The sequence below is a fragment of the Meleagris gallopavo genome, chromosome 2 (genome assembly GCF_000146605.3).
Source record: "Meleagris gallopavo isolate NT-WF06-2002-E0010 breed Aviagen turkey brand Nicholas breeding stock chromosome 2, Turkey_5.1, whole genome shotgun sequence".
Lineage (NCBI taxonomy): Eukaryota > Metazoa > Chordata > Aves > Galliformes > Phasianidae > Meleagris > Meleagris gallopavo.
This window is the reverse complement of record NC_015012.2, coordinates 80,614,982-80,624,747: the sequence shown is the minus strand read 5'-3', so window position 1 is coordinate 80,624,747 and position 9,766 is coordinate 80,614,982. Positions and strand designations below refer to the sequence as shown.

Sequence of the window (9,766 nt, the reverse complement as noted above, 5' to 3'; positions counted from 1 at the left end):
AAGGAAAGAGAAAGGGAAAAGGAAAAGGGATATTTAAGGCCATTTAGAACATTTAGGATGTGATATGATATTCCAGACACATGTGAAATGCCTCAGAGACCAACAGTGCAAATCTCACATACCATGGCTGCTTGTATGAACTCAGCCTGTTCACATGATTCTGCAGCACGTTAGTGTTTTGGAAAATCAGAGAAAGATGGATCATGCAGCAGTCGTTTTGATGTATTCACAGCCATGACAGCTACGACTGCACAACACTGTATGGAAGAGTGCTTTTGATTCTATTCTGGGGTCCTAGGGTGGGATTTTTTCGGGGGGGGTTGTCTTTTGGCAGTGTTAGGATTTGGTGGAAGTTAGGATTTTTGGGGGTGGGCTTTTTTTGCCGATTGCATTTATCCTCCGAATCTCTTTCTGGAACACCTCAAAACCCATCAGTTTAATAATAGATCCATCCTCAGCGACTGAAAGAGTGGATGAGGACCCTTCCAGCCCCCCGACCCCACACCTCCGTGCCTATTCCTGGGGCCGCGGGTCGCCACTGCCACCTGCCGAAGTCACTGCGCTATTGACGGCATTGGCCCCCGGTCGCCCCCCGGTCCCCGGCGGCCCCAAAGGGCCGCCGGGGACCGGTGGGCGACCGGGGGCCAGGAGGTCCCCCAGCATTACCCCTCATCGACAATACATAGTTGATTTAGGAGGTATGCTGTAGGAAATGCTGGTTGAGTGGACAGCAAATAATGATGCCAGGGAGGTAATAAGGTTACGTGGTGGAAATTATTGCTCCTAACGCAGTGCGTTAAACCAAAATGTCTTTAATAAGCCTTCTCAGGCAAAGACATTATTAAATGCAGTATTAAAGAAAAACAACAACAGCAACAATCTTTTAGAGCAGTAGTGGGGAATAAGACCCCAGTCAATGTTGCCTGCAGTAAATTTGCTCTTCTGGAGTCATCATCAGCATTGCAAATGCTCCTCTTCTTGGAAAGTAGTCAGTAATTCTTCATCAGCTGAACAGAAGCAAGCACAAAATGTTCGTTACTTTCTGGGATTCATTTGTTTGAGCAGGAAGCTGCTTCCACTGTCAGCCTATTCAAGCACACAGATTCGCTCTGGAAACAGGGAGGTATCCTTATCTGTGTGGATTTAAATATGGAAAGAGATGGTGAATGAAAAGAACGACTTCAATCAGATATTTTAAATTACAACTGAATTGTATTTATGGCCCCAGACAACGTGTTTTGAGAAATGTTCCAAAACATTTCTCCCTAAGCTTTCAACCATTTCTCCCTTCTGCTCCAGTAAAACATTTAGAGAAAAGAAAAAACATTTCCCATCAGGATCTAGCATAAGGCAGGTAGAACAGGTAGAACAGTAGTAGTAACCTTTTCCAGTTGAGTGATGGAGATAGTTTATTGCTTTTATTTATCATCCATCATAATCACAGAGGCCATTGTTTCTTTTTAAGATCTGGAAGAGTTCTGGTTCAAGTACCAAACATGATCTTAGTGCTGTAAAAAAAGAAAAAAGAAAAAAACACAACATTTTGGAATCATGGTTTTACAGTGCACCTTTTAGAAGACGATGGCTTCAATTTCTAGTTTTTCTCTTAATTGCAGTGATAAGATAGCTGCTTCTATAAAAAGTCTAGATAATATGTCATATCTCTCCTCAGCAGCTACTGCATACGATATAGGAAACTCTCCTGCTACTGGTTACTCATTAAAGTTAAGTGATAGGGATCCACATGGCAAGGTTAAGTTTCAACACTTTAAACCCTGCTGAAAGTTGCTAATAATAATGTTTAATTTTCATTCCAAGTGTTTATAGTATCATGAACTTGAGCTGTATTTTCTTCATCTTGTTACTTACAAGCGCTGAACCTCCCTTCAGAATAACAATCTTCAGTCAGAACAAGAAAACAAAAACTGAATTTGACCTCTGCTTAAATTAAACAACCTAAATGGTTTTAACATGAATGGTCTATTACTGAGAGGCAAAGCCAGATCAAAACTTTCAAAAAGGACTCGAGATTTCAGCATTGAGTAGGAAAATGCTAACAGAACCATGATTTTCAAACCAGAAGCAGTCAACGGTTTCTAAAAATGGACCATTACATACAGCAACTGAAGTAACTACTCCCATTTAAAACATACAAATTTCAAAATGCTGCCTTTCCATTTGGGGAAAATATAGTTTGTAGCTAATCTCCCATCATCTCTTCACTTGTAAAAGTCTTGCTGCAAAAATTTAGCCAAGTTGTAATCATCTTACTAGGAAAGAAAATGATAGATACCTGTTCACTATGGCAGAAGGGGCTGAAGAAAGGAAGGGGAGGGCAGTGAGTGCAGCATGGTGGGACTCACTGGGGGAGATGGGGCAGGTGCCTGGTCTTGTGCTGCTCTTCACTGCCGTGCTCCTGTGGGACTGGGGTGCAGTGTCTCTTTTAGTTCAGTTCTTCCATCCCATCTCTTTTTTACAGAAGCAATTTGGGGAACTACTCTATCAGAGGCACTAACCACTGCTGCCCTTTCCACCCTCTGCCCCTTGCATATAAGGTTTGTGATTTTGCGGTAGGAGCAAAATATCAGCAGTGACAGATGCTTATGCATCCTTACAGAATTGACCAGGTCAAACTTATCAATGGGTTTTTATTTCACGGGGAAGGTCATTAAGTATTCATTGCCCCAGGTCATCTAGACTCATGGAATAATTTAGGTTGGAAGGAACTTCTAGGGGTCATCTACTCCAACCTGTGCAATGCACATCAAAGTTACGTCAGGTTTCTCAGGACCTGCTCAGCTTTGAAAAACTCCAAGGATGGAGATTTCGAAACCTCTCTGGGTACCCACACATGTATCCAACAACTCTCGTGGTAAAAAGTTGTGAGTTGTATTTGTACATCTTTTATCTCATACAAATGCTCCTCTGGTAATTCTGGCCTGTGGCACTTAATCATCCTCTCCTCAATCCTCCAAGGATATTAAAAATCACTTTTAGCTCATACATTTCCTTGCCAACAGTGATATATGTGGAGACATAAAACACGTTAGTTTTAGACACATCATAGCTTCTTTTTTATCCTTCCTTCAAAATGAAATAACAGCCTTTAGCCTTTCTTAGCAATAGAGCTGTTAGACCATCCTTTCAACTGCTTGAGAAAAAGCACTGTTCTCTACAAGCATCTTATTCCCCATGTTCAGGACTCCTGTTTACCTACTGTTGCAAACTTGTTACTGTTGTCTCACAGCCTCCCTAGATCATCTATATTCCTCTTAACTCTCGCTTGCTTTTATTTATTCTCCTGATAGAGATTTTTAAAGTGTGTGCTTCAGGAAGAGATTTGAGAATATGGGTGAATAAGTTAAGTGCCTTACTATGCCTGCAGGAGACTAAGGAATACCTTTCTGATGTGGTACAGTTCCAACAGCTCCCACCAAATCTCATTATTCATCCAATAAAACAGGAACTTCTGAAGGCTCTGCTGATCCTAGACCTTTTCCCCCTGTATTTTTGCTTTACCTAATGATAGGAATAAATCTTTCGGAAGTCAATAGAAATGCAGTAGCAGAAAGGAGGAGCTCCAAGCAGATTGTTCCTCCAAAAGGTCTCCAAAGAGTGCTTATCCTCTGATATACTAATGCAAACGCACTGATTGAGCTTATACTTCTTTCAGCCTTCTGTGGTACATGTAGCTTAGGAAGCCTCTAAGCCAAGTCATGCCACTTGGTAACTCAGGGGGCATGCCCTGCTGAAAATCTCTGAGAATCATCAATGCTGTCAAAGTATTTGAAAAGTCAGAGAACATCAGAAAGGTGCCAAGTATTTCAGTATCTTTTATGAAAATTGTCGGTAATTTATTTTTTACTTTAAAATGTTTCTGTAGAATGTATTAGGTTTATGATTAACCATCTAATTTAGAATGTCCCACCAGTTACAATGAACTGCAATCATTCAGTTCTGAGTCCTGAATTTATGTTACGAATAAAGCCTAAGACACAATAGCACTGGTATGCAAGATGAACAGCTGATGATTTTGGAGAATATTAAATTAATTCTAGAGCTTACATGAAAGTTTAAATACAAGAAAACGTTGCTATAGCTCTTAAAATTTTAAGTCCTATTCCAACAGCAGAAACCAAACTGCTATGTTAGGGCTAGACCATCTCAGTACTGTGTAAGATGTACAGGTGCCTCTATGGGTCATAGAAGCCAGGGTACCAAACAAAGAAGCTTTTAAATTGGGCCAGAGGGGATCTCCCCTAGTGTACCACACACACACAATTACTGATCCTGCCCACCTGACCCAGAAGTGAGTGATTAAAAGGCTCCCTCAGGCCTCAGCATTGCTATCCCAGAGTCAAGCCTGGGGAAATTCAGCATTTTGGAAGCAAAAGCACCCTAGAGTAGGAGCACCTGAAGCATCTGGCTCTCTCCATCCTGCTCTGCATAGATTTTCCTGTATGTATATGAGCCAGAGAGAGAAAATTTGCACATCTTCCATATCTAAAGACTAGATTATTTTTGGAGAAGAAACTTATTTATAGTGTCTCAGATAACTGAGCCCCTTGTAACTTTAAATATTTCACATAAAATAGTCATTTTTAGAGGAAAAGTATGAAGGTGCTCAGTAAGAACTGTGATGACTATCATAGTTACATTTTCTATATATACATATAGCCTACATATTGCTGTGTCTTTAAGGAATTTCTTAACAAAGAATCAAGCTGAGCTTTCACTTAGTACCCCCCCCAATAAATAAATAAATAAATAAATAAATAGCAATTAAAACAAACAAACAAACAAACAAAAACAGAAAGAAATCCAAACCACTTATCTCCTACACTGGAAACTAAGAAAAAAGAGTCAATTTGCTTAATTCCTAAGTAGCCATTTCTAAGGCCTAAAGATTTCTAAAATGTTTCCATTTTGAAATTTTGACTGTTTGGGGTCTCAGTTTGGGAGTTTTCTTGTTGCTTTTTGTTTGTTTCTTTGTTTTGTTTTCCTTTTATTTCATGGGTTTATTTCTGTTTCACCTATTTTTATTTCAATATTCTAAATTTACTTGTTTCTACAGATTTGCTATGGGTCGTCATGACATCAGTTTGAAGGAACTCAACTCACCAAATTGCATTCCTATCCTTGATTAAAACAAACAAAAAAAACAAACAAACAAAAAAACCCACAACCACACCAATATTTAGAAGACAATATCACAAGATTTTCTCTGCTTATTGTATTTGGCTACAAAAGACTGCATTAAACATTAACATTTGTGATGGGCTTACTTTCTGCAAAATGTCTATGTATTTTGGAGAATGCAATATTGAAAATCTAAGTATTTTGAGAAATGAAATCTTTTCTATCTGAAAAAATATCTATTTCATATTCTCTTAATGATGCAAGGGATGGAACACCTCTTCTACAAGAACAGGCTGAGAGAGCTGGGTGGGGCTGTGCAGCACGGAGAAGAGAAGGCTCTGGGGAGACTCATAGAAGCCTTTGAGTATCAGAAGGGGAGCTACAGGAAGGAAAGGGACAAACTCTTTAGCAGGGTCCATTGTGGTAGAAAAAGGGAAAATGGTTTCAGACTTAAAGAGGGTAGATTTAGATTGGATATAAGGAAAAAGTCTTTTACAGTGAGGATGGTGAGGCACTGCAACAAGTTGCCCAGAGATACGATTGATGCCCCATCCCTGGAGACTTTCAAGGCCAGAGTGGACCAGGCTCTGAGCAGCTTGATGTCCCTGTTCATTGCAGAGGAGTTGGATTTTAAAGATCCCTTCCAACTGCAAGGATTCTTTGATTCTATTATGCTTATATCATAATCCCAGCTCCTGAATAGTAAAATTGCTCTGCAAGTCTCAGTATTTTTTTTATTTTTTTTTCATGAAGCAAATATTTTGTTTTCATTAAATCAGAGAATGAGAATGATCCACAGAGCAGATCCTGCAATCAGGAGAGTTGCCCCCATAGGATACGAATGGCCTCATGTTTGGGCAGCAGTGTTTGCTCAAGAGTCCAGACAGCAGAAACATAGGGAGGATGCATAGGAGGGAGGGAAGAAAAGCCCCCCCCAAAATAGTAGAAATAACAGACAATGAAACAGAAAGTAGAAGAGAGTAACATAAACGAGACAGTACTGAGAGCTCGCAATGACCTTTCAGGGAGGCATACCTTATTAATGGGAAATGCTGTTTAGATATTTAGTTAAGTAGGAATTAGTGGAATCAATTAATTATCTTATCAGGCATGAGAGAGAGGAAATGCAAGATGTCAGGAAGCAAAATGTGCATTTTGGTGGGACAGCTGCAGGGTACAAAAGCCAGGCTAGGAAATCCTGCCTTTGAGCTGGACTGGGAATGGAGAGGAGATCAAGCTGCTCCTCTGGTTCCTGTGGAGGAAAGCTCAGGGCATGGGCACCACCAGCAATGGTTTGGACGTTGGTCCTGGATTTTAAAGATGTAATAACTAGACAGAAGTGTTTCTGGCCAACATCCATCCAAGGAAGCCAAGGTATTGAGAGTGAGGCCTTCATATCTTGTACTTGGATGAAGGTTTAGGCTGTGCTGGCAATATCCCAGAGTAAAGGTCATGATCTGCTTGAAATTAAAGTCTGGTCTCAGGACAGCTCTTCATGGAGATAGCAACCTCGTGGCAGTCTAACAGAGAGGTCAGTACATAACAGAGACATCAAAACTAAATTACTCCCGCAGGTGCTCCCGCTAGGCCGAGATTAAGGGATATGATGGATGCCTTGTTCAGTGCATGCAATGCCTCATGCTGCCGACAGCCTTGCTTCTCTCATTTATGTCCAAGAAGCTTAGAAGAAAGCATTCCAACATTTTGGAGTATTAATGTAACATATTATTCCAACATTTTAGAACATTAATGTGTCCTGCTACAGTTGCTAGCAAACTGTGTGCACCGGCCAGACAGCTTACAATAAGCATCCTACCGTGCTCTTCACCCCATCTGACTTTCTGCTAATGATTTATTACCCAACGGTGATGCTTCACGTAGGGTTTCATAGAGATGCACACCGTGTCTTACCAGCCACACAACAATCCCACATAACGAATGAAATAGTCCTAACACCTAATTGCTTTGAGAATTTGCTCCCGACTCCTGTATGCCTGGCATCACGAATAGCTCCATGGATCCCTTTCGCTATATAATTAGACAGAAGGCTAAAAATCTTACACAGAGGTGCAAAACTAGAGCGCACACGATACCTCACAGTATTACATAACACAAAAAGGTTATTAACAAGCAACTCAGATGAACTCAAAACATGATACGGCAGTAAGCTGACCTTTGCAAATGGTTGCTATGCTGGCCCTGCAGCGTGCACTTGGGCTGCTCAAAGCAGCCACTGTATGGCTGAGATTTGCACCATAGCCTCATGCAGCCTTGGAGTGCCTTATGCTGCTCCATGAATTTAAGGTGATAAGAATGAATTTCTTCCACCCCTTGACAGGTATGAAACTGAGACTTACAAAGACATTGGTTCTTAGAAAAGAGCTTCACATGCTTTCGGAGAAACATAATTTATTGTAAATAAGGGAATGAGGAAGTATCATTCCTGTGTAAGAAGTTTCCTCTCTTTTATTAAAATAGAGCCCAGAAACAATGATTTAAGACAACATATCATGAACAACAGATTGGAAAGAAAATCTTGAAAATCCCAAGCAATTGTCACATTTTGCACCTGATCAGAAAAGATCATTCTTCCACAAATCAGGCTATGTAACATTTGACGTATAGATTTGTAATAGTGCAACATCACCTTAAAAACTGTGATTTATGGTTTGGGAAGCACACACTGTTGTCATTTGCCATAAAGCATAGTGCTGCCCTGCGTGCCATCTCCCACTCTGCCTGTGGGGGGATGTACTGTATTGGCAGGCCCAGAAAACAAGATTCCTTGGGATATTCTTGCCTTGGAGATTTCGTCAAGTGGATCTTCTTACTGACACCTGAACCCAGGATGACCTTACATCATGCGGGCACGCTAGAATTTCACACGACTTACCCCTGTAGGTATTATATAATCTGAAGCCAAAATATCAGGGGAATTTGTTGTCGTATAAATTCAGATCCTTATTTTGCAGTGAGCACTTAGAAGAGGGTGAGCTCTTCACACAGCACAGCTCTTCTGCCTGGTGCAGGGCCAGCAGCTGCATTTGGGTCTGTTCAGACCCACTAGCACATCATGCTCCAGCTATGTGACATGTTAACAAGTTGGAATTAGATCAATTGCCCTCAATCTCCACAATACATATTTAATAAAATAAAAAATGGGAAAATACACATAGTAGAAATAAAATATTAATTCAGCACATTAATTAATGCGTTTTCTTCTCTCTGCGCTGGCATGCACGCCTGCATTTCGGTATTGCCCCAAACCATTTGTGCTCACAGGCTGCTTTCTGCACTATTAGTTAAATTAATCGATGATTTTAAGCACCACTAGAGGGCACAGAATTATAACGATATTTCTTAGCGGATTGCCAAAAGTACAGAAGGAGCAGAAGTTCACTCACTTTTGTAGTTTACTGTACATATCCCCAGTTTATAGCCTTGATCCTCTCACCAGCAATGCTTCTGTGTGGTTCTGTGACAGTGTGTGGTCACAGTGCTGTCCACGGCCAGGCTTACAGGGATGGGGATGGGGATGAGGAATGGGGACAGAGATGGTGACAGGATTGGGATGAGGATGCAGGATGGGGATAAGGATAGGGATGTGGGGTTGGGACAGGGACATGGGATGGGGTACAGGAATGAGGACAGGAACATGGGATGGGGACAAGGATGCAGAATGAGGACAGTGATGCGCGATAGGGATGCAGGACTGGTGATGCTGAGCAGAGGCTGCCCACCTCACAGGACCACGCATACCCCATCTTGATGGCATAGTTCAGGTTTCCAGAACTTGAGCAGCCATCCTCCAGTATTTAATTCCACTGACTAAGGCCAGGAGAAGGAAAGCACAAGCCCTGCACTGAGGCCCTGCTGGTTTGAGGCATGCTGTGCTGTCAGTGAGGACAAAAACAAACCTTTGCATATCGAAACACAGAAATGCAAACAAGTGGTAAATGAAGGATTAACTAACTAGATTTACAATTCAAAGAAGGAGTAGATGTGTGCCACTGGAAAGCTTAAATATTAATAGGGTTGCTGTGGATACTTACAGCAGCTCCTTAACATTGCTCTGACATGTGTGCTCTTTCTGCCACACTGTACCAAGAGTCGAGTGGCTGCTGCAGCTCATGTGAGACAGTTCCTGTGTGCAGCTAGCTGCTGGGGAGGAGGAAGTGCAATGAAGAAGAGAGGAAAACAGAGCTCTCTACTTAAAGACAGCTGATTGGGGGGCTCTGGGGGCACTGCTGATGCCTCCATGTTGCTTTAAAGAGGCACAAGTTGATGTCGTCACCCAGAGCATCACTTCTTCTGAAAGTTGGAGATGTGCTTGTTAATCAAACGCTTGAGAGCCCAGCCTCTAACTGGCCACTATGAAGGAAAAAAAACACCACCAAGTCAACATTTAATTGTATTTCAGAATGCCCCTATTGATTTTCACAAAACACCGGAGCCCACATTACCACTTCCAATAACCCAACACGAATCAGCTCCCTGTTTTCACACGACAACGCTCAAGCTGCAAAACCAGTGCCACCCACCCTTATCAATAAGCCATCAACGGGGGGTCCGCGTGCATCCCGCACCCCACGGCCGCGAAGAGGCCCCGGAGCCGGGTGGCACCGCC

At 41.8% G+C, this 9,766-nt stretch overlaps 1 long non-coding RNA gene across 2 annotated transcripts; it reads right to left on the bottom strand.

The window, feature by feature from the left end:
- Positions 1–796: 796 nt before the first annotated feature.
- Positions 797–9,756, bottom strand: LOC104909926. 2 transcript variants are annotated; one of them, XR_792687.3, is made up of 3 exons: positions 9,192–9,756; positions 1,383–1,508; positions 797–1,133 (listed from the first exon to the last, which is right to left on the bottom strand). It is a non-coding gene; the product is annotated as an uncharacterized LOC104909926 (long non-coding RNA). The 2 variants fall into 2 exon arrangements; XR_004158979.1 differs by lacking the exon at positions 1,383–1,508.
- Positions 9,757–9,766: the final 10 nt, after the last annotated feature.